The sequence below is a fragment of the Cupressus sempervirens genome, chromosome 1 (genome assembly GCF_028749045.1).
Source record: "Cupressus sempervirens isolate cs-2001-9-10 chromosome 1, ASM2874904v1, whole genome shotgun sequence".
In the NCBI taxonomy this organism is placed as follows: Eukaryota; Viridiplantae; Streptophyta; class Pinopsida; order Cupressales; family Cupressaceae; genus Cupressus; species Cupressus sempervirens.
In genome coordinates, this window is record NC_143118.1 from 776,096,310 (window position 1) to 776,123,073 (window position 26,764).

Genomic DNA, 26,764 nt, shown 5'->3' on the forward strand with positions numbered 1-26,764 from the left:
TTATCATATTGTTATTCACAAATGAATTATACTAATCATAATACTTTAAACTAATTAACATGTGATACATCTTACACAATATTTAGAAAATTTATTACATATTTTATTAGTTTAAAGTAATTCATAGAAATTGAAGTGAATAAAATATGATCCAAAAAGTAAGATTGAAAAGTAATTAATAAAACATGCAACAAGAGTGACACACAAGAAATGTTTTTCCAGAGCCTTTTGAATGCATAGTCATTGAATGTGTCACATCACTTATCCATGTCAATTAAACTAGCACTTGCACCATATGAGGTGCAAGGGAATAGCCGATAGGAAATTTTGTATATGGTTTAACTTAACTACCTATATGTCCAACTATGTAAAATTGAACAAATTATTCAAGTAATTCCTATTGTGTGCATAATTTGTTGTAATCAAAGAGTTGTATTAACTCCTATAATTATGGCATGAAAAATAGAGGTTCTCAATAGATAGGTTACTCTATCACAAATATATGTCATGATAGATTAACCCAATAACTCAATGAACAAGAAGAGGAAAGGTGTCTCAACCTACTTGACTAGTAAAATTCTAAGGAAACCCATCATGCACTATCTTCTCAACTCTATAGGGAGAATCAAGTCCATTCTCCTTCATTGTAACATTGAAGGATGCCTCTAAGACAAGTTTTCTTGTCTCAGGTTGTCATTTTTCATGGTTGTATTGAGGTAAAAGTGATTTTCCTTTTAAAACTTCAGCACTCTTTACTTTGTTCGTAGGAAGCCTGATGATTGGAAGTGGCAAACTATTGGGCTAAAAAAAATTGATTTAGAGCATAACCCAAGCATCCTTTCATGTTTTGTACTTTCCTATTTGATGGTTTAATATTTTGCGAACTGTCGAGTGAACCCTTCCTACATGCTGCTATCCAATCTTGGACATAGAAATCCCTTTCATCCCAAATGAGGTATTAAACATATTTTGATGACCAACTGCGAGAATCTCTCCGCATAATTGCAAACCTACAAATGTAATAAGAAGACAAAATCAAAGTAACACTACTTAAAGAATCTCATTTGCAAGAAAATAATTCTTATTGAAGTTGGCTCAAATAAACCCAAATGTTTATCACAATATACTTTTGTTATCAATCATATATATGCTAATGAAATATTTTTCATACAAAGTCATTAAATCCTAATCAAAAGGTCTGAAAAGAAAGGAAAGTCAAGGTTAGTACACCCAAAAAAAAAAAACCATACATGTAATAATTACTTACTAAAATTGAATTCAAAACAATTGCAAGATTCTTCAAATGACTAATTTGAATCTAAAATCATACCACACAATAAACCAAACCATTACTACAAGTTGTCTATGACAAAATATCTTTCATCTATCCAAAGGGCCTTGAAACATAGACTTAGAAATCCTAAATATCAGTGCTTGTAGCAGTTGTTCTATTTTAGTAGTAATCAAAATATTGAATGGACAATTGATACTTAGCACTATACAAAATGGAAAATTATCAAAATACTGACAATAAAAAATCTAATTTTAACTTCAATCATAAGAGTATGTTAAATACCTTTCAGTATGTGAGTTATCTCAAATTTGTGGTTATTTGAAATATTCTAACCCTATATTTATAAGCAAAAGTTCAACACAAAACAAGATTTATGCATAGCTTTTAAGATTTTTTTTAAAGATGATTTTTTGTTTTATTTATTATTTTAGAGATTTACCAATTTTATATTATTTATTCTAATTTTTATATTTTTATTTAATATAAAACAATTTATATTGAATATTGTAATTATTTAAAAAAATATTTTTATTGCCAAAATTAAAATTAAAAATATATTTTTTCAATTTATACAAATATATTTTATTTAGTATTGTAGAGATTTAGATATCTTATTACTGTTTATTTTTATTTTTATATTTTTATTTAATAAAGAAGATACTTTTTTAATTATTTTATTTATTATATCTTATTATTGTTTATTTTTATTTTCATATTTTTATTTAATAAAAAAGACACTTTTTTAAATCATTTTATTTATTGACAAATAGAGAAAAAAATTGTATAATGAGAAAATATTTATTTAATTTTGAATATCAAAAATATTAAATTTGAGTTTATTTAAATTAATTAAATAGATGATAATTATTTTTTTATGAAAATAAAATGTTGAGAAATAATCTATTTAATTAATCATATAAAAAGTAATCTTAAGATTAATATATAATTTTTTTCCAAATATTACTATAATTTGTTTTTTAAATGGAAAGATATTATCATTGCATTTAGATGTTTTATATTTTATTCAATCAAGGATATTATTTTCAATAGAATTATTTTTAACCATTTTAATACTTTATTTGATTAATACATATCTTTTTATCCAAAAAACATAAGGTTTAAGTTTTATACAATTAATTTTATGTATTCTATTATTTTATACAATATTATTATTTATTTTAGGCAAGAACCTACAAACAATGGTAACTTGTGAGCCTCTTGTGTGGGAGGTCTTAGGTTCAAATTCACTTAACACATAAATAATTAATTACAATAAATAACAATAATTAATCTAGGCTTCAGCCGTTTACTGATATATTAAAAAATATTTATTTTAATTTTCAAAATGATTAATGAAAAATATTAAATATTAAATATGTCTTTTCTATTACTAAATTTTTTTGGAGGTTTATTTAATTAATTAAATACACTACATTTTTTTTTATCATAATAAAAATATTGAAAAAATCTTTATTTAAATTTTGATTAAAAATTAATCTTAACTTTAGTATATTAAGTTTGTTTAAATTTTTTATATTAAAAATCAAGAGTCAAAAAAATTACAAAACTATGGCAAGTAGGAAACCATAAGAGGCGAAGCCTCAACCACAACACGATCTGAGCAGAGTATCAAGAATACATAGCAAAAAAGGAGAGAGAGAGGTCCCAACAAAAACTAATGTAAAGCATGGTCAAAGGATTAAACCCAAGAAGTCCATCCTTTGGCTCCTTCCATCTAGATCAGCTTCTTGTGATCTTGGATTTGGGCAAGCATGGTGATGTGATCAGCAATAGGCATCCTGTTGCAATTTATCTCCTCATGCAGCTTATGAAGAGCCTCCTCAAAAGATAGAGGGTTATCTATGAGCCTCCTCCATTCATAGCCATCCTTCATCTCATACAAAAACATTGATGCATGCCTATCTTTGAGGAATCGAGGGAGCTTCTATCTTTCTACATTCATCAAGGAACTGACCTATGAGGCAATATTGGAAAAAGTGAGACTTTGGGAAGACTTAATAAGACTTTGGCCATTACCATGAAACCTATCTTCATTTCTTAACTTCCAAATGAACCAAAGACTATAGGAAAATAAAATAAACCAAAACATATTAGCATCTTTCTTAAGCCTAGCAATATATCTAGGGACAATGTCAAGAATAGTCACATTATTAGGAATATAGAAACCAAAAATTAACCAAACCTCCTTGGAAAATGTACAGTCAAAGAATATGTGCCTACAAGTATTAGGAAGTTTGCAAATAGAGAAAATATCAATATTAAGAAGATCTCTTCTCAAGAGAAGTCTATTAATGATAAATTGCCATTTAAAACATTACACTTCAGGAGGAACCTGGATTTTCCAAAGACACTCAAAAAATTTATGTCAAAAGTTAGCAAGTATATCCAAATGCCACAGTAAATTAGCATGGTTAATAATAGAATCATTGTTAAAAATTAGATCATAAATATCATGGGCTTTAATTTTGGACAAGGGTGATCCAGCATTCCACTTAAAAGAAAGGAACTTATGATAGTCAAGATTAGCTAAGGAGGGTCGACCAAGGCTCAAATAGGATTTCTCGATCATAAAATAAGTTCTTTTTTGGGTATGAGGTGGATTATAAGTAGTGTTGGGATCATCCCAGTGGATCAAATCATGATGTAGGAGCATCCTTTGCTTGCTAGAAATCTTGCGTGGTTGGAGGTATTTTTCTAAGTGTTGTGGACTCAATCACCAAATAGTGTTGCTGAATCACTATGGTCACTCGACAGATACTATGCTTGGCATGCACTATAGGCACTCGATTATGGAAGGCACTCGGCAATGCTTGCACAAACTTGACACACACTGGGAGCTCAGTGAATCTTGGTTATAGTGTTGCCCAAGTTTCTTAGTTGGTATAAGAACTCAGTTATATCTAGTAGAATGCTAACACTCGACATGGTTTTCTCTTATGCTCAGCTTGGTCTTGGTTCCTGTTAGTGCCAAGTTGTCTGTAAGATAAATTTGGGTATTTAATTTGTGTTGTAGCTGACTTGTGGCTCAACATATATTTAATATGAGGGATTTAATTTAATTGGTAATAAACTAGGCTGACTTGTGGCTTAGTTGGGTATAAGTAGGGGGTTTTGTGCAGTCTTTACCTATTATGATCATTCGGCTTGTAGAAGAGGATGAAAGGTAGATACAAACTTTGAAGAGCTAGTAGTTGTGGCTTGAGAACTAGCAGATTGTTTGTTGGACCTAAGGGTACAAGTGTAGTTTCATCTTGTTGTTCTTATCCAGATATGGACCTGGACTAGCTAGGATTGGGATTGTAAGTTGGATCTTGTTAGATCTTGCAAAACTGTTATGAGAATTGTTGTTTTATTTAGCTTAGAAGGCCTTTCAGTTGGGCATATTGCATGTAAATAGTTATATCTATGAATAAAGAGTGGTGATTTGGTATCAAATCTTGCATTTGTGTTGCATTATTGTTGTGTTTTTTCTTTGTGGTTATTTGTTGGGGGATAGGACATCTCCTTTAGGGATTATCCTGCCTTGCATTACATCAAATCATCATTCTCAAATAATTTAATGAAGTATTTAATACCAAATTTGGCCCAGAGCTTGGTCAAGCAGCATTGAGCAAGAGCTAAGGGCTTATTAGCATGATAAAGTTTCCATTAGATATATCTTTCCCCATGAAGCATACCATTGTTGTAAACATTAGAGCTCTAATGAGATGCCTAACATGTTCCCAAGCTTTCCAAATGGATTTAAAGACACAAACCTTGCACAAAAACATGAAAACTACCCACCACAAGATCAGCAAGTGGAAGGGCTTTCCAAGACTTAGTATTCTTAGGAACACCTCTTTCAATATTATTTCTAATCATGATTTTCCAAGGCTCCATACTATCAAGGGCATGAAAAATCCATTTTGCAGCAAGGGCGATGACCTTAGTTTTGAGATCTTTCAACCCAAGGCCACCAATACTTTTAGCCATGTGACACCAAGTCCAATTGACAGCATGCATCTTGTTACCACCTTTACTATCAGACCAAAAGAATTGTCTTATACTCTTTTGGATATCAAGGATTTGATAGTTACTAAACAACTAGGTAGAGGACTAATACACGCTATAAGAAGAAATGGTCTTTTAGCAAACTTGGACTCTACTAGTAAGGGAAAGGAATTTATTATTCTACTTATGCAACTTCTTTTCAATCTTGCTTTTGACCCACTACCACATTTCTTTGAGAGAGGATGAAATAGAGAATGGAATACCAAGGTAGTGAACAACTTTTTTGGGGCCTCCCTGTTTAAACTCATAAGAACTAAGCCAATTAGGAGGATCATCCTTTCAACCAAGAAGAATAGACTTAGCAAGGAATATTTTAGTACTTGACATAGAACCAAAAAGCTTAATCTTTTGAACAAAGAAATTAATATTTTGGGGTGAGAGCTTGAGAATAGGGTAGTTTCATCCGTAAACTAAATGTTGAGAAGGCTGGAGTTATCAAAGAGTGTAACTCCTTTAACACAAGGGATAAGAGAGTTGTCTCTAAGGAGATAAAAAAAAGCATCGGAGGCAATGACAAATAGAGCAAGGGCAAGCAGAAAGCCTTGTTAGATGGATCTACTAAGTTTAATATTGTGAGATAGGGAACCATTGATCTCAAGTTGAACTGAGGCATCTTGAAGAAGGACCTTAACATAGTTAGATAAATTATCTGGAAAATCAAAGGCTTGTAACATCATAATGATAAAATCCCACTCTAGACAGTCATAAGCCTTCTCAAAATCTAAAAGAAACATGGCAGTGTCTTGATTAGAGGCCTTACCCAAGTCCATGGCTTCCCAACTCGTGATAAGGTTCTCAATGATGTATCTACCCTTAATAAAGTTAGTTTAAGTAGGGCTGATGAACTTAGGTTAGAGTATTTCATGGAGAAGAACTATAACTTTAGCCAAAATTTAATAATAAAATTTGAGGAGGGTGATAGGTCTCCAATTTTTTATCAAGGCCTTATCACCTTCCTTAGGAATCAATTTAATGATTCCTTTGTTAATATTAGCACAAAGAGTTCCTTTTTCAAAAGCTTCAAAGTAGACATTGTTCAACTTAATGGGAATCCAATCCATGTTGGCCTTATAAAACTTAGCAGGGAAACCATCTGGGCCTAAGGCTTTGTCAGGCTTCAAAGAGTTTATGGTAGTAGTGATTTCTTCAATTGAAACCATTTGGTTGAGGAGGAGAGAGTCTTCAACACAAAAATTCTAGAGGGAATCATGGCTCTACATTTCTCCCTAATGTCCCTAGCATTGGCATTGTCTTCTAAAGTGAACAAGTTAGTATAGGAAAACTCAAAGGCATCCCTAATACTAATAAAATCTATGATATCTTTGTTGTTAACAATTAATTTTTCAATCTTTTCCTTGGAATGTTTCTACTTTAGGAGATTGTTGCCAAGTTTCAGTGCTACCCTTGAAAATCTTGAAGTTATTAGTATTTGAGTCTATTTGTGTTCTAGTTACTTACTTCTCATCTTTCCCAAGTGCTTTACTTTCCAAGTCTCCTTTGCATTACCTCTACCTAATCATTATGTGTGTCTTTTCTATGTTTCTAATGTGCAAAGGGTCTAGGTGATCTACACATGGTTGGGATGTGTTTTGGCATCTTTCTAATGAGAAATAAGCTATCCATGAAAACCATCTATCTTTCCTTAGCATCATTTTTCCTACGGATTCCAAACAATCAAGTTGATTTTCCTAATTGGTGAACCTAATCGAGTGTGTATCCAAAAGATAAAGAAATTAAAGTGATTTATAAGCTTGTGTGTAGGATTATGACATGATGAAAAAGACCCATGAAGTCACGGATCAAAGTCAAGAAGAAGCCCATTCATATTGTAGAGGTAAATTTTACCTTCACAAGGTAGAGTGGATCTATGGGTTTTTCGTTGTGCACTAATGGAAGTGAAGGTGTTTTGTTCTACTTCCAAAGCTACAATGATTTATGTGAAATCTTAGCCTTTACATACAAGTAGTAAAATCATGATGTTGAATAAACTATTCATAGCTCTTAAATGAGTCATGCTTGAGATTTAGCAATGAAGGATGAGATATCAGGGTACCCTACAACAAGAATAGTAAGGTTATATGATATCGCTATAGCACATAGCAATTGGGTTAATCATTGTGTGGAGGAGGCTCATTTTTTATATGGTGACGAGTGATAAAGGAAGGTATATTGTTTAACTTATGGCACTCATCAATAGCTAGGATGTTGTCAATTTGGCTATGGTGATGACCAATGATTGGGATGTCATCGATTTGTATGATATTGCTATAGTATGTAGTGATTGGGTTTATCGATGTGTGGAGAAGGATCATTTTTTTATATGGCGATGAGTGATAAAGGAAGGTATATCATTGTAACTTATGGTGATCATCAACATCAGGGATGTCATGAATTTGGTTGTGATGATGACTGATGATTTCATTGATAATAGTTATGAGATGGATAAAGGAAGCCAAATATGAAGTTTTTTGTTGCATGTTATGGTGAAATGAATAATTGAAGATCAAAAAAATTTACTTTAGGAAAACCCTAGTAGCTGGGACTACTGTATGTGACTCTGAGTTCATTTCAAGTTTTTTTGTTCATTAAGTTTCAGTATAGTGTGTGAAATGAATGTGCTAATGTTGAAGATTGAATGAATGTGAATAAACTTAGTTTTGTTTCCTTCATTCAATATATTGTATGTCTTACTATATTAAGCATAAGAATCTCTTTGTTCTCTTTGTTGTATGTCATAGTTTGTGTGTTTAGTATAGTTAGTTGCATAAGGAAGCCAAAAATTGGTGTGTGGAGTAGCTAAGAGATAGACAATCTAGGTGTTGTCAAAATATCAACTATGTAATCTAGGAATCACTTATTTCACCATCTCTTCCTTTCTTCGTATTGTCATAGTTGGTTATGCATGTTTCCATTCATTGTGTATTGTGAGTTAGTCCCCCTTTTTATTTCCTAGGTCATTCAAAGTGTTGAGCAACTTGGTTTTTTCCTCTTTTGCTCTTTGGCTAAGAGCATACCCCCAAAACCAAAAAAATAAAATTCATTGTATATCTTGCATTCAAAAGGGACTTGTACCTTTCAATTCAAGGGTCTTTGGTAGATTACTACACTGACCCATCTATTGTTAACTTCTTCTTTTCCACAAGACATTGGGTAGTCTAAGAGTCAAGGTACCAAAATATCAAGGAAGACAAACTATTACCCAACCATTTTTAGTGAATCTACTAGGGAAGATACTCATACGTCCTAAGTTTTCTTAAGTCAATTTGTGGCTTTACTGAGAAACTTAGAGATTATTTCTATGGCACTCAAATAGTTGAGTCATGCACAACAACTTATAAGAAGAAATGGTAGTGCCTCACAAAGGATAAATTCCTATAGTGCAACCTAATCTTGGCTTCCAAGATGAATAAGAAGACATAATAAATTAGTTGAATACCCTCACCTAGCAAAGCAAAAAGTCCCTTAACCAATATAGAAGAGTAAGCTTTTCCCTTGAAAGAGAGGAAGAAAATGTTGAATATTGGGAGGGAGTTTTATGAGAAAGAATATTAAGATAAGTGTGCTCATTGTGAGCTTAGATAGTTCACCCTGGATTTTGAATATACCTGCAGCACTCATGGTAAAGGGAAAGTCAACCTTGTGTTCAAAGAATTGTAGAAAGTTGAGTTCCCTATATTAAAATATCCTATAAGAAGAGGGAGAACCCACTCTCAGGATCTGGTATATATCAAGGTATCTGTGGTGCTCTTTTTTTGCCACCTCATCCTATTTCCTAGATATGTAGCCATTCATATTTGCCTCTTATATTTCATACTCAAATCCCATCATTGTGCAATGCCCTCACTCTTCACAAAGTAGTCACCCCTACTAATGTCACTTTTTAGGCTACACCAGTAATCCTCCCTGCCTTAATGGTTGTTCTCTAGGGTAACGTTATTGGCCCTTTGTGACTGGCTACCAACAATGACCTCCTTAGAGCTTCTTGAAAGAATTTTCCCAAGTTCAATGGTGATGAGAATATCACTGTAGATGAGCACATTGAATCTTTCTTTTTTTCATGTAGTATCATATGTCTTCAACATGAGAATGTAGTAGTGAGCATGTTTGTGGAAACCTTGGTTGATAATAAAATTAACTAGTTTTAAAATCTTCTTGTAGGATGTATCATGACCTGGGATGACATACAGAATCAATTTGAAGCATGCTACAAGAGTACAGAAGATGAACACACTCTATTGACTCAACTTACCTAGATAAAGAAGGAACCTAGTGTTCCTATGAGAGACTTCATTGAAAAGTTCAATAAGTTGGTCAATAGGATCACTGCTATGAGCAAGCCTACTACAAACAACTAGAAAATGCACTTCATTAGCTCCATGCCCCCTAACATAAGTTTTCAAATCAGACACATGCATGTGGCTAATCTATTAGTTTCTTAGACCTTGCCAATCAAATTAGAGGATGATCTAAACTCAGCTAGAAAATGGAAAAGAGAAATTTAGAGTGGAGCCTTAACAAGCTTTGCCACTAGCATAATCAATAATACTGAAGCAATGCTTCAAAAGCTCTCTAATGAAATGATTTCCATGAAGAAACAAAGGGGGAAGCCCATTTCTTTGCTCCAACAACCATACCAAGACATTTCAAAAAGGCCACATGAAGGCAAGGCACTACAAAAGCTTGTGATTGAGGCACCTACCAAAAAGAAAAATATGTATATATTTCATCTAAGAGTAGATCATGATGCTGACTCCTATCTGAAAATGAACAAAAATAAGCAGCTTACTACTAGTAATGAGCTAACCATTGAGTACTCCGAAAGTGAAGATGATTTTGCTCCACATAGTGACTCTAGAACATTCTTTTTAGAATATGAATCAAATTTAGAATGTGGAGGTGGCTCCTTTGCCACCTTGGATGGAATACAAATGACCATGGCAACTAGAAGTCAAAGAGAGAAGAACTGAGTAAACTTTGTTCCTACCTGGAATACAACCATTGGCCCTTCATTAGTTGTAGCAGGAGCATTCACTTCCTCATCCTAGAGTAAAGAGAAGACAAAGTTAGAGCCAATTAGTAAGTCCCATTCCTCATTTGACATAATACAATATTGTAAAGAAGCTTGTATCCAAGTGTCTCCCCTTGACTATCTCAAAACTCATCCTATTGAATTGCAAAAGCTAGTAGATTATTGTAAGAGTGATGTTAATGCTGAAACTCAACCTAATGTTAATTCTACCTTTAGCAATGGCCAACCCCAATTGAAAAGCAGCCCACTTTTTGATGAAGAGCATGTCTTACCTTTACTCTTTAAAGAAGAAGAAGCATCAATTTTGGCTACCTTCCCTAGTCAAAAGCCTGATCCATTTTATGTGGCCTTATACATAAATGGTCATAAGCTTAGTATCTACATAATTGATTCAGGAGCTTTTGAAAATGGCATGCCCTCTTTTGTTGCTCATGATCTTAACTTGACCCTTACCAAAACATTTGGATGTTGCTATTCCATGGATGCAAAGGAGGTCCCTCTATTAGGATAAGTGAAGGATGCACAAGTAGTGTTGGTCGTGCACCCTGTAAAGAGAATGAAGTTGCCCATCCTAGTAGTTGATATTCCAGCTAGCTATGGTATGTTTTTAAGTAGAAGTAGCTTGTAGAGACATGGGAGGGGAAATCAAGATGGATTGGTCTCGCACCATAATTTTTATAGGTAATAATAAAATCAAGTTCGAACCTGAGGAAAATGCCAAATTCATGGTCATGAAGTCTGATGTGTTAGGATTAACCTCAATCAAAAATAATAGCTACATGCAAATATAACCATATTTAGAAAATAATAAATCACACATAAGAGAACACAAGACACCAAGATTTAATGTGGTTTACCCAATCCCTAGGCTATGTCCACCAACAAAAAGTCTAATATTATTATTATACAGTGATTACAACTTGATTACAATCTATAATCCCTTACAACTTAATATCATTGTAAGAACCAATATTTGCAACACACCTTATGACGAAACCCCTAACCCTAAACTCTTCTATATGAGCTTTTTGTCACTCACAAAATTAGTGCTAGAATAATTTAGAAAAATAATAGTTGACACCTTTTACAATATAAGGTCATTTTTGGCTTCGTGAGTGTTGCCCCTCGACCCCACCCTATATTATGATAGGAAGGGGCACTGCCCCTTGACCCCATCTTGGGAGCACTTCCCCCAAACCCCCATATAAATAATATGGGGTGAAAAATACACCAAATAAACCTCTGAGTCTAATTAGGCTCCACATCACAACTTGATGATCGTAAGGCACAAATCCTATATCAAGAGATGGAATTCAGAAATTACATGTTCTCTAACTTTAATTATTTAGAAGAAAAACAAGAAACTCTTAGTGATCTAGAGATTTGGACCCTATAATTTGATGATAGTTGTTTTATTGTTGGGTCTAGAGCTGACGTAGTTCTTGTATCCCTAGATGGAGATGCAACCCAGCTTGCATACAAGCTACAATTCAAAAACACCAATAACACAATAGAGTAAGAAGTCTTATTGTTAGGTATTATTGTTACAAAGTAGAGAGGACTGAAAGTCTTAAGAGCTCAAGGAGATGTAGATATTATAGTGAAGCAATTTTGAGCTTAGTACATTGTGAAGAATACAAGGCTCAAGAATAATAGAAATAGGGTTTGGGATGAGCTCAAGGATCTAGATGCCTTCTCAATAAAAGTTGTTCCAAGGGAATAGAATACAAGGGAAAATTTGTTAGTTGCCTTATCCTCACTTTTACTTTTGCATCTACAATTCATAGATAATTAGTACAAGGTTGAAGTCTTATTTAGACCCAATGTTCCTTTCAACATTGAGACATGGCAAGTGTTCAATAATGATAAACAAATCTAGTCTTTCCTGGAAGGGTCTAAACCTTTTAGTGATCAGTACTTTAAAGGAAGAAAAAACATCTATAGAGATTTCTCCCCTGACAAAAAAATGAGTTGTACTTTGAAGCTAAATAACTCAAAGGTAACAAAATCCCCCAACATCTTATTTCCCTTGAGAAACTATTTGATAGGCATGATGCATTATCAAAAGGGAAAGGGGAAGGAAAGGTGGAACTTCCAAAGAATATGAAGGAATGAACATTGGCACCGAATATAAATCTAAGATGGTAAAATTCATAGCAATTGCTCAAAGGAAGAAAGAGATAAAGAAAAAGGATTGCTATTGGAATACCAAGATGTATTCTCTTGGGGATATGAGGACCTAAAGAGTTTTAGGAATGGTGAATTCAAGCACAAAATTTCCCTTAGGCCTAAAATTACTCCCTTTAGGAAAAAGAATTGTAACTACAACCCTATTGTCTCAAATGCCATCTTTAGGGAAGTTCACAGGAACCTAGAAGCAAGAACTATATACCCCATACACCATTCAACATGGATAGACAATATTGTACCTATCCAAAAAAATAATGGGGAGATTAGAATTTGTGTGGATTTTAGGAATTTGAATTAGGCATCTCTAAAGGACAACTATGCCTTGCCCAATATGGATCATTTACTGCAAGCAATTGTCAACTCCAAAATGATGTCCATGCTAGATAGATTTTTGAGTTTCAACCAAATTGAGGTGAATTTGGAAGATCAATTTAAGACTGTGTTCACTACTCCTTAGGGAAAATTCACATATAATAGGATGCCCTTTTGGCTCATCAATGTTAGACCCACCTTTCAAAGGGCCATGAATTCATCCTTTTTTGATCTTAAGGATTAAATCATCATCATATACCTGGATGATCTGACAGTTTTCTCCAAAAAATGAGAGAATCACCTAAGGGACTTGGAGAAAGTGTTGAAAAGATGCAAGGGACATGGGATTTCACTTAATCCCAAAAAGTTAGTCTTCTATGTTATAGAAAGAAAATTTCTAGGTCATATTGTTTCCTAAGAAGGCATCAGGATTAACCTAGAACATGTTAAAGCCATTCAATAATTCAATCTGCAAGGAAGCAAATCTGGAGTTAATTCATTCTTTGGACAGGTGAACTTTCTGAGGTGCTTCATCCCTAATTTTTCTAAAATTGCCAAATGCATAGTTGACATGATGAAGGGTAGCCAAAGCTTCAAATGGAATGATTCTAGAAGAAAGACTTTTGATCAAATAAAGGATGTCATAGCCAAAGCAATCATATTGGTACACTTGGATTACACTAAGGAGCTTATATTGTATTACTACACCTCATCCCACATGTTATCTACAATACTCATGCAGGAAAATAAGGAAGGCATCTAAGCACCAATTGCTTTCATGAGTACTCCCCTTAAAGAGCATGAGTTGAGATACTCTCAAATGGAAAAGCATGCCTATACAGTGGTAAGAGCACTCAAAAAATTTAGGTTCTATGTCCTACACTCTCATTATGTTGTATGTGTACCTAATTGAGCAGTCAAAAGCATATTAACCCAGCAAGAGATAGGTTGCAACACTAGAGGAGCATGGATAGAAAAAGTGAAAAATATGATATTGAGTTGAAGCCAAAAAACTTGGAGCACGGGAATGGCTTGTGCAAGATAATTGCAAAAAACTAAGACTCAAGTCCAGATGATGAATCTTCAAGAGCACTAATGGTTAGTCTTAAAGACCCCTAGTTCTCAAGCATTGCCTATGCCCTGATGGCTTGACATATAAATAGAAAAGAGACCTCAGGATTAAATTGGCTAAATATGTCATATATGATGACCAACTATACAAGAGGGCAATAGATGGAACCTTCTTAAGATGTGTGGATACACCCCAACAAGAAAGATTGCTTCATAGTTTCCATAATGAGGCCTGTGGTGGTCATTTTTCATCAATAGTTACAACATACAAGATTTTGAGGCAACACTATTACTGGCCTAGCATGTCCAAAGATGCATATAAATGGGTGGCCAAATGTGGCAAGTGTAGGATGTTCTCCATTAAGCATAAATTGGTTGCTCTACCTCTAAAGCTAGTTGTAATTGAAGGCCCCTTTCAGCAATGAGGAATTGACTTTATTATACCAATCAACCTACCCTCTTCTGCTAGTCATTTGTATATCATCACTGCTATAGACTACTTCACCAAATGGGTGGAAGCCAAGCCTACCAATAAAACTACTTCTGAAGTTGTCTATGAGCTCATCAAAGAGAAAATTTTGGTTAGGTTTGGAGTTCCATTGAAACTTGTCATGGACAATGCTTCTTACTTCTCTTTTGTAGAGATAACAAAATTTTGCTATGACAATAGCATACACCTCATTCATTCATCATATTACTTCCCTCAAGGAAATGGTCAAGAAAAGTCAAGAAATAAGAACTTGATCAATATCATGAAGAAGTTGATTTTTGAGAATCGAAAGAACTAGAACAAGAAATTGCACGATGCACTTTGGGCAGATGGAGTAACACCTAAGAAGGCAATTGAGATTTCATCATTCAAGCTGGTATATGGAGTTAAAGCTAGTCTTCCACTCCCATTAGAGCTATCCAACTATAAACTACAACAAGTGATCGAGGATCTAGTTTTCCAAGATGGATTCAAGAAGTGCATTATGTACCTATCCAAGCTAGAAGAAAAATGTGAAAGGATGGTTGATCACATTATGGAGCATCAGAAGTGTGTAAAGACATTCTTTAACAAGAAGGTCAGACCTAAGAAGTTCATGGAAGGTGATTTGGTCCTTATACTATGGGATAGGAGGCACAAAACCAAAGGTATGCATCACAAGTTTGACTCCCTTTGGAAGGTTCCTTTCAAGATTATACAAGCAAACCAAAACATTTCATTCATTTTAGTGTATCCTTCTAGAGAGATTCTACCATTTTCTTACAAAGGCCAAGATCTAAAGTTGTATCAAATGCATAATTGAAAATTTAGGTAACCCTTATAGTTAGTGTTAGTCTAGGTAGGTTTTCTTTGCATCTTTCCTTGTATTGTTTTCTTGCTTTCCTAGGTTAGTTTTCCTTTCCACCGCATGCTTAGTTTAGTTGCCCATTGTAGTTTTTCATTCCATCCATGTGAAACTAGAGATTCAAGGCCCCTTCTCAAACATTTGCAATGCCTCAGTCCCCATTCAAAGCCAGTTGTTGCCAAGTTTTAGTCCTACCCTTGAAAATCTTGAAGTTATTAGTATTTAAGTGTGTTTATGTTCAAGTGTGATATCTAAATATGCTTTAGTTTACTTACTTCTCATCTTTCCTGAGTGCCTTAGTTTCCTTGCTTTCTAGGTCTTCTTTGCATTACCTCTACCTAATCATTCTATGTGAATTTTTTGTTTTTCTAGTACACAAGGGGTCTAGGTGATCTAGGCATGGTTGGGATGTGTTTTGGCATCTTCTCGATGAGAAGCAAGTTATCCATGAAAACCATATGCTATATTTCCTCAACATCCTTTTTCCTATAGATTTTGAGCAATCGAGCTAATTTTCCTAATTGTTGAACTTAATCAAGTGTGTATCCGAAGGATAAAGCCATGAAAGTAATTTATGAGCTTGTGTTTAGGATTATGACATGATGAAAAAGACCTAAAAAGATATGAATCAAAGTTAGGAAGAAGCCCATTCATATTGCAAAGGTAAATTTTACCTTCACAAGGCAGAGTGGATCTATGGGTTTTTCATTATGCACTGATGGAAGCGAAGGTGTTTTGTTCTGCTTCCAAAGCTACAATGATTTATATACAAGCAGTAAAAACATGATGTTGAATGAGTTGTTTGTAGCTTTTAAATGAGGCATGCTCGAGATTTAGTGATGAAGGATTAGATATTAGGGTATCCTACAATGAGCACAGTAAGGTCACCTTGAAGTTGGATATGATATCACTATAGCATATAGCAATTAGGTTAATCATTGTGTGGAGAAAGCTCATTTTTTACATGGTGATGAGCGATAAAGGAAGGTATATCATTGTAACTTATGGTGATCATTGGTAGCCAGGATGTCATGGATTTGGTTGTGGTAATGACCAATGATTGGGATGTCATAGATTTTTATGATATCACTATAGCATATAGCAATTGGGTTAATCGTTGTGTGGATGAGACTCATTTTTTATATGGTGATGTGCGATAAAGGAAGGTATATCACTATATCTTACAGCAATCATTAATAGCCAAGATTTCATGGTGGTTGTGGTGATGACTAATGGTGCCATCAATAATAGTTATGACGATGGGTAAACGAAGCGTATGTTATGGCAAAATGAATCATTAGAGATTTAAAAAATTTACTTTGGGAAAACCTCACTAGCCAAGACTACTACTTGTGACTCTGAGTTCATTTCAAGTTTTTTTGTTCATTAAGTTCCAATATAGTGTGTGGAATGAATGTGCTATTTTTGAAGATTAAATGAGTGTAAAAACACTTAGTTTTGTTTCCTTCATTCAATAGATTGTATGTCTTACTTTCTTCAACATAAGCATCTCTTTGTTCTCTCTATTGTATGTCATAGTTTGTGTGTTTAGTATAGTTAGTTCCATAAGGAAGCTAGAAATTGGTGTGTGGAGCAGCTAAGAGGTAGACAATCTGGGTGTTGTCAAAACATCAGCTAACTGTGTAATCTAAAATTTATGTATTTTGCCATCTCTTATTTTCTTCCTATTGTCATAGCAAGTTATGCATGTTTCCATTCATTGCATTGTAAGTTAGAGTAGATTGCATATTGTAAGTTAGTCCCCCTTTTTATTGCCTAGGTTGTTCAAAGTGTTGAGCAACTTGGTTTTGTCCTCTTTTGCTCTCTGGTTAAGAGCCTACCCCCAAAACTTGGAAAAAAAAATGCATTTCATATCTTGCATTCAAAAGGGAGTTGTATCTTTCAATTCAGGGGTCTTTGATAGATTACTACACTGACCCATTCCATTGTTAACTTCTTTATTTTCCACAAGCCATTGAGCAGTCTAAGAGTCAAGGTATAAGCCAAAATATCAAGGAAGACAAACTGTTAACCAAGATAGATTAAAAAAGAATTTAGACCTTTTCTCTTCAAATTGGAGTTTAAATTAATTAAATAGATGATAGTTATTTTTTGTAAGAATAAAAAATTTAGAAAAAGTATTTATTTAATTCTTAATATAAAAAGTATCTTAAATTTACTATTTAAAGTTTTGAAAATATTGTTAAATTTTGTTTTCTTTAAATGTTATATTGTATTTATATTTTTATATTTTATTCCCTCAAGAATATTATTGTTTTTAATTAATAAAAAAAATTTATAATAATTATTGTAATTAATTGTTTTTTATTTACTTTTATTGTTAAAAGAACAATTAAATTAAAGAAGAAATAAACTTGTTATGCTACAATTTATCAAAAAAATATACATATATTTTTAACCTAAAAAACATAATTTTTAAATTTTATATAATTAATTTTATCTATTCTACTATTATTTTATACAATACATTTATTTATTTTAATTTTTAAATTGATTAATAAAAAAGATAATTAGTAATAATTATTTTACTCATTAAAAAGATTTTTTTTCAAATAAAATAAAAATATTTAATGTTGGACATTATTTTCTTACTATGAAAAAATTTTATGACCATCATAAAACGGTTTTATAGGTTACTAAAGGTTGTATTGTGACTTTTAAAGTACTTTCACGACATGAGACAATTTTTTTAGGGAAAAGTACAAGGGCAATCTCACATTAAAACATATTGGCTAATTAAACACAATTCAAGATAAATCTATTCCATCATTGATTTTGTTAAAAACATAGTTTTTTAATTTTATTTATTGCTATGTCATAGACTCTACCATTCATGTTATACTTGTTTTTTCTTCACATAGTATCACACTTGGCCAATGGATCTCATTTCAATGAAAATATTTTCCATTTGACTATACCATGCTCATTAGTAGTGTGTACATATTCTAGATGGTGATGGGGTGGCTAAAATTTTAATGGATCATTCTCCTCAATTATTATATGCTTATAATTCATAAAAGACATTTCTTCCCAGAGTCTTTTGTCTATCTTGGGCTCTAACCTTTCAAAAAATAAATTAACTAGCTAGCATTTTTTTAGCACCTTTTTCCTCTATCTCCACCATGAGGAAAAAGTGATGGTATATATATGTGACAAATGTTTGCTACCTACACCCGGCAATGACTATCCAGCCAATTCACTTGACTAGCTAGATGTGTATAACATGCATGGCATGCACATGGCCCATCATGCCATGATCTACCATAATTTCTAACAAAATTATTGTAGATGTATGTCCACCCAAATATTTTGCCTCAAATTGTGCATTCACTACAAGTAACATGGAGTTTGGTTGAAAACCACTTCATCTAAAGGGGGTATTTAACATTTGTATTAAAATTAAATGCACTTGATATTGGATGGTCTATTTAAAAATATTGTTAAAAAAGTTAGTGTCACATAACTTCATACTTCATGTCATATATTATATTATTTCTTTTGTAATTTATATCATATGATTTTATTTTATTTTAAATCATTATATATATATATAGGTAATAAAGCTTGTAATGCTAATAAAAGAAATTTCATTACAACAAAATGGCTTCTGAAGCAAGAGTATCAACATCATGATTCCCCCAAAAAGACCCCCCAAACCCATACATGGATTCATTACAACTATCTCACCATAGCTACAAAATGTGAGAATAGGCGAGCCATATAACTATAATATCTACATTTAACATACAAAGAACAAAGAGAACACCCAAAGACTAATCAAACTATTGAGAAGCCTATTCAGTAAAGAAATTTGGAATGGGTTCATGAGTAGACCATTTCATTTTAGCTTTCTTTAGTTTCCCCTGCTTTAGTTCTAGGACATGATCACCAAGTAGAGAAACATCCACGGCGTATGTGTTGAGCCAAACTCGATATCACTATGACCTTTGTCTTGCATAATGCCTTTGGCTTGCCTTATGGCCCCATTTGGTTACAGGAAGAATCGGTGTGAAATAGGGTTTTGAGGTCCAAAACCTGGTTATGGAGGAAAAACATGGCATTTGGTTCATCAAACGCAGAACCCAGTTTTGATTTTTGTCTACCAATTTTGCTCAAAAATTGGAAGAAACATCTTCCAGGAAATAGGTGGAAGTTGAAATGAAAACCCGAAGTTGGGTTTTTATGAATGCATTTGAATAAATCATCGGGTTCGCAATATTTGCCTTAGGTTTTTGGAAGAACAAATTGGGTTTGTTGTGTTGTTTTTGGAAGACGAGGGTTTGTGCTATTTTTGTGCTTTGTTGTGCGAACGTGAGGGTTTTTGGTTTGCTAGGTTTGTTGGGCTATGGTTGTGGCATTTGTTGGACTATGGTTGTGGCGTTTACTGGGTTTGCTAGGTTTGTTGTGGCTGTGGTGTTTGTTGAGTTGTGGCCATGGCATTTTTTATGATTTCTTTGTGGTCGTGGCTAAGGTTTCTCCACTTTGAATGGCAACGACGACTTTGAATGTTTCTCTTCTCCCACCCACCTTTGCATACTAGATTTTTTTTGGGTTTTTTTTGTTCATTCAAATGTAACAGTTTGTTGTAGGTCTACTTAGAAAAATAGTTAAAATATATGCTCAGGAATGAGTTCTAGTATGTGCTCATGCCATTTAACTCTAATTACTTGTATATATCATAGTTAAAGTTTTAATTTTTTTTACTCATAGAAATGAAATTTACAAGTATATTAGTAGTCTTTATCTATACATAGCTGACCTATACATAGTTTATCATGGTTCTATTTCTATCTGCTATCTACTTAGCAATTTAGTCAATATATGTGGTAACTATTTGTTTCAAATCTATTTTTAAAATAGTCAATATGTGCTCACTAATAAATTCCAATATAATGTTGTGAGAGATCAATACCAGTGAAATGAACAATTAAACTTTGTAACAGTTTTTGGTTGTTTGTTTCAAATCTATTTAGCAAAATAGTCAATATGTGCTCACTAATAAATTCCAGTATAGTGCTATGAGAGATCAATACTAGTGAAATGAACAACCAAACTTTGTAATAGTTTCTTGCCAGTAATGAGTTCTAGTATACTGTTGTGAGAGATGAATGCAATACCATTAAATAGAGCCAAGTCATAAACTTGTGCTCACTAAAAAACTTCTAGTATAGTGCTATGAGAGATCAATACCAGTGAAATGAACAACTAAACTTTGTAATAGTTTCTTACCAGTAATGAGTTCTAGTATACTTTTGTGAGAGATGAATACAATACCATTAAATAGAGACAATTCATAAACTTGTGCTCACTAATAAATTCCAGTATAATGTTGTAAGAGATCAATACTAGTGAAATGAACAACTAAACTTTGTAATAGTTTCTTGCCAGTAATGAGTTCTAGTATACTGTTGTGAGAGATGAATGCAAATGAGTTCTAGTATACTACTATGAGATATGAATGCAATACCATTAAATAGAGCCAAGTCATAAACCTGTGCTCACTAATAAATTATAGTATAGTGATGTGAGAGATCAATACCAATGAAATGAAGAACTAAACTTTCTAACCATTTCTTGCCAGTAATGAGTTCTAGTATATTGTTGTTAGAGATGAATGCAATACCATTAAATAGAGCCAAGTCATAAACTTGTGCTCACTAATAAATTCTATTATAGTGTTGTGAGAGATCAATACCAATGAAATGAACAACTAAACTTTGTAATAGTTTCTTTCCAGTAATGAGTTCTTGTATACTGCTGTGAGAGATGTATGCAAATGAGTTCTAGTATACTGTTGTGAGAGATGAATGCAATACCATTAAATAGAGCCAAGTCATAAACTTGTGCTCACTAATAAATTCTAGTATAGTGATGTGAGAGATCAATACCAGTGAAATGAACAACTAAAATTTCTAAACGTTTCTTGCCAGTAATGAGTTCTAGTATACTGTTGTGAGAGATGAATGCAATACCATTAAATAGAGCCAAGTTATAAACTATGTATGGATCAACTATGTATAGATCAATGGCAATCATGGATTTTATCTATACATAATCAATATGTGCTCAATATGTGCTTAATAATGAATTCTAGTATGTGCTCATGTGATTACCTATATATATCATAGTGCCAATCAAGCAAAACATGGCAATCATGGCTTTTATCTATACATAGTTGACCTATGCATAGTTTATCATGGTTCGAATCTATTTAACAAAATAGTACAATATATGTTGTAATAGTTTGTTTAGAATCTGTTTTAAAAAATAGTCAATATATGCTCACTAATGAGTTCCAGTATAGTGTTGTGAGAGATCAATACCAGTGAAATGAACAACCAAACTTTGTAACAGTTTCTTGCCAATAATGAGTTCTAGTATACTAGTATGAGAGATGAATGCAATACCATTAAATAGAGCCAAGTCATAAAATATGTATGGATCAATTATGTATAGATCAATGGCAATCATGGCTTTTATCTATACATAATCAATATGTGCTCAATATGTGCTCAATAATGAATTCTAGTATGTGATCATGTGATTACCTGCATATATTATAGTGCTAATCATAATAGCAAAATATGGCAATCATGCTTTTATCTATACATAGTTGACGTATACATAATTTATTATGGTTCAAATATGTTTAGCAAAATAGTCCAATGAGTTTCAGTATAGTGTTGTGAGAGATCAATTCAATACCATTAATCAAAGTGAATCATGCCAATGAAATGAACTAAACTATGGATATATCAATTATGTATTGATCCATGCAAAATCATTCAACATACTTATGAGGTCATAAACTATGCATAGATAAAAGCCATGATTTCAAACTATGTATAGATCAATGCAAAAAGAAACTCTATTACCACTGCCAACAATGCTACTTTTCATCTTCTAAAAGACGAGCCTCAATTTCAGCGGACCTGATGATTTATTAAAACACATTCATAAAAACCCAAATTTAGGTTATAATTTGTATATGTCTATGTGTACATACATACATATGTGTATGTACATTTATACATGTGTGTACATGCATACATACATACATACATTCATGTGTGTGTACGTACATACATACATACATGTGTGTGTAAATACATACACACATACATACATGTGTGTGTGTGTACATACACACATACATACATGTGTGTGTGTATGTACATACATGCATACATACATTTATGTGTGTGTACGTACATACATGCATACATACATTTATGTGTGTGTACGTACATACATGCATATATGTGTGTGTATGTACATGCATACATACATGTGTGTGCACATACATGTGTGTATACATACAGACAAATGGAATCAATATTATGCTTTCATTGGTATAGATAGATTACATGGAGTAGAATGACACATTATTGTAATTTGTTCATTATGGGCTTATGATCCTCAGTAGTTGGTACTCCTTGCTGTATTTGAATAAATAATTGACTTCTTAATGCAATGAGGCTAGCAAATAATCATGTTGTATCTCGATAGGTGATAGTTGATATCTCATAACTGATAGTGTTCAAATTGCCCACATTTCAGGTTACTGATGGATCCTATGGAGAGTATAGAGGTTCAAGGAAGCATAGTTAGGAAGACCACATACACCCGCATTCTCGCAATTCTTTTTGCTTTTGTTGGCATAGCCAAAGTACTGGTAGCCCAAGAAGGCAGTCAAATGGGTAAACAAATAAGAAAAGGAAATTCCTTTTGTAGAGATAGTATTCATTCAAATGAGGTGGATTGTCATGATCAGATTCGAATGAGTAGGGAAGCCTTATTTTCTCTAGCTTGTATTCTGAGGCTGAAAGGAAGCTTGAGAGATACGATCCACTTGAAGTTAGAGCAACAACTAGTGATGTTCCTCCACACCCTTGGGCACAATCTAAAGAACCGCAAGATTGCCCATAACTTTGGGCACTTAGGAGAGACAATCAGTCGATACTTCCACAAGGTTTTGATGGCTGTCTTAGCCCTTCATAGAGATTACTTCATACCACCTGGTCCAAGCACTCCTCCCAAAATTAGTGGGAAGGATCATTTTGAACCATTCTTCAAGGTAAATCACACATTGTTACAAGTTTATTATCTAGAATATTGTCCTTATCTTATTATTACTTAAGCATACATTTGATCAATGTATCATATCCCACAAGATTGCATTGGAGCCATCGACGAAACCCATATTCCAGTGCGAGTCGATGTCGACATATGGGGTAAATATCGTGATAGAAAAGGGAACCTATCGCAAAATGTTATGGGTGTCTGCTCCTTTGATTGTAAGTTTTAGTACTGCCTTATTGGTTGGGAAGGCTCTGCTACAGATAGCCATGTTCTAGCCTCAACTCTATCTAGATCAGATCCACTTGTAGTTCCCCCTGGTAGGCCAAATCACGTTTTAATATACTCAAGGTTATGCTAAATGGTTCAAGTATTGACAATATACTTTCTTTATGTAGGAAAATATTATCTCGTGGATGCTAGATATCCAAATGCACTTGGATTTCTCGCTCCTTATCGGTGTACACGCTACCACTTGAAAGAATGGTCAAGAGAGAACCCAATAAACTCTACACATGAGTTGTTCAACCATCGACACTCCTCTCTTAGAAATGCAATAGAACATATGTTTGGTATTCTGAAGCAACGTTTTCCAATCTTAAGACATACAACCTCTTATGATATCATCACACAATCCTATATTGTTTTAGCATGTTGCATACTTCACAATTTCATTACGATAGAGGATGGCCTTCTATTGGAAGAAGCTATTGAAGAGGAAGATGATCATGATGGGATAAAGGTACCACTGCTTGAGACATATGGGTTGTCTCAGGAGGATAGAAATAAGTGGGCCCAATTTTGAGAAGATATAGCAAGTAGGATGTGGGAAGATTATAGATCCCGAGAATAAATGATTTATTAGAAGGCAATGTGCTTTATATGATTAAATTGATGTATGCATATACAATGATGGTGTGTGATTTCATTATTCTAATATCAGTCCTTGCTACATTTTAATTAAATAAAAAGAATATTAACTTTCAATTTCACACCTACATTATGTACAAAAACTGTTGATCATATATGCAATACACAATCCAACTTGAAATATAGATGTCATTGTTTTAAATGCAAGAAAGCACAATTATTAACATCTTTGCATTGAGAAAGTACAATAACATGCTTCATAATGGGGCTCACAACTATTTACTTTCCATTGATATCACCATTTTGTCTTGTTGGTAGTTTTTTTGATGCTGATGTGTTATCATACATTATTGCTTAAAATGTGTATCATCTGATAGGAGTAGCTCAAATGTCTCCCAACTATTCCTCCTAACTGCTGCCTCAAAACTACTCAAATTGTCACATGCTATAGTTGAATAATGTTTATCATCTTCAGTTAAATGCTTTCAAGTTTATTAAATGTTAGCCTCATTGCATTAGGATGTATTAAAAAATGATATTTAAAGTTTATCATCTTCAATTTTAAATGAAATACAGCAAGGAGTACCAAATGATGAAGATCATAAGCCCACTAGTAAGAAGAGAATAGCAAATTTGTTGAAAATCCTATTTTTTTAATGTTACTCCTTGCTGCATTCTATTTAAATTGTAAAGAGTAGTAACTTTCAATTTCAGTCATATGATTACTTTAAATCGTAATATGTTTACCTATTCAATATGTTAGCCTCGTTCCATTATGATGTATTACAAATTGATAGTTAAAGTTTTTCACCTTCAAATTTAAATAAAATATAGGAAGGAGTACACAATGGCATTTATTGAGCTCATGATGAGCATGGATGGATCTGATCATGTGAACCAGATGTGTTCTCCCATTACTTTGAATGATATAGATGGATCCCTCGCTGTGAGCAACAAATCTTCGTCTTCAAAGAAGAAAATGTGGACAAAATCGATGGAACGCAAGTTTCTAGACTTTCTCCTTGAACAAGTCCATCTTGGATCGAAAGATGAAGGTGGGTTTAAAAAAAGGCATGGACTACAATAGAGAGGGCATTCAATGCAGCGATGAACTTGAATTTGTCACGAGATCATTTTAAGAATAAGCTGAAAACATGGAAAGTAGGATATAAAGTAATGAAAGACTTGAAAAATACAAGTGGGTTAGCTTGCAATGAAGAAACTCAAACTGTGGATACTGAGGATTCAGTGTGGGATGACCTTTTAAAGGTAGGATGATCTTTGTATTCTTTTCATTGAAGAAATTTCCCTTCTTATTTTAATAATGAAAAACTTACAACCTAATCCATCTATTACTGCTTACATGTAGAGGAGAGAATTCAAAAGTGCAAAAATGTATAAGAGGTCATCTTTCTAATATTTCAATGAGTTGGCTGCAATTGTGGAAAATGACATTGTTGAAGGGTTCACATCTACAATGCCCCTTGATGCTGAAGAAGGGCACCCTATGAACAGTGCATTTAACGTGCTTGATGAGGATGATACCAATTGTGGTACACCTCTTGATAGCCAACCAAATATTGATGAAGAGTTATATCATTCCAATTAGTCGAGTGCAAGTGCTCAAGGGACGACTCCACCATCATCATCAAGGAGGGGAAAGAGGAAGAAGACATCTTTGTCTAAATCATTGGATGTGATATGCGAAACTATGAAGGAACTGAAAGATGGCCTCGATAAGCCTCAGATTGTAAAAGTGGATAAATCTGAAGATGATAATATTTTGAGTGTTGCATATACTGCTCTCAAAGTTGTCCCTGAACTGAGTCAAGTAGTTTTTATGAAAGCACATGATACCTTCATGCTTCAACATGAAAGAGCCAAAGGGTTCTTGATGATGGATGAGGTGGAGAGAGTGGAGTGGGTTGCAACAACATTTGGTTTGATTTAGCTATTTCAGCTACTGACTAGATTGCAATGACATATGCTGCATGATTACTCTGTTCAATGGTTTTTCATTAATCTCTAATAGCACTAAACTGAAACTATATTGATCTCACATCACTATATTGGAACTCATTATTGAGCACATTTTGACTATTTACTTGATATATCCATAGTTTAGCTGTTCATTTCATTGGCATGATTCACTTTGATTAATGGTATCACATTAATCTCTCACAGCACTATACTAGAACTCATTAGTGAGCATATATTTACTATTTTGTTAAACAGATTCTAAACAAATTGTTACATGTATTGGATTGTTTTGCTAAACAGATTTGAACCATGATAAACTATGTATAGATAAAAGCCATGATTGTCATTGATCTCTCACAGCACTATACTGGAACTCATTAGTGTGCATATATTTACTATTTTGTTAAACATATTCTAAACAAACTGTTACAGCATGTATTGGATTGTTTTGCTAAACAGATTTGAACCATGATAAACTATGTATAGATAAAAGCCATGATTGTCATTGATCTT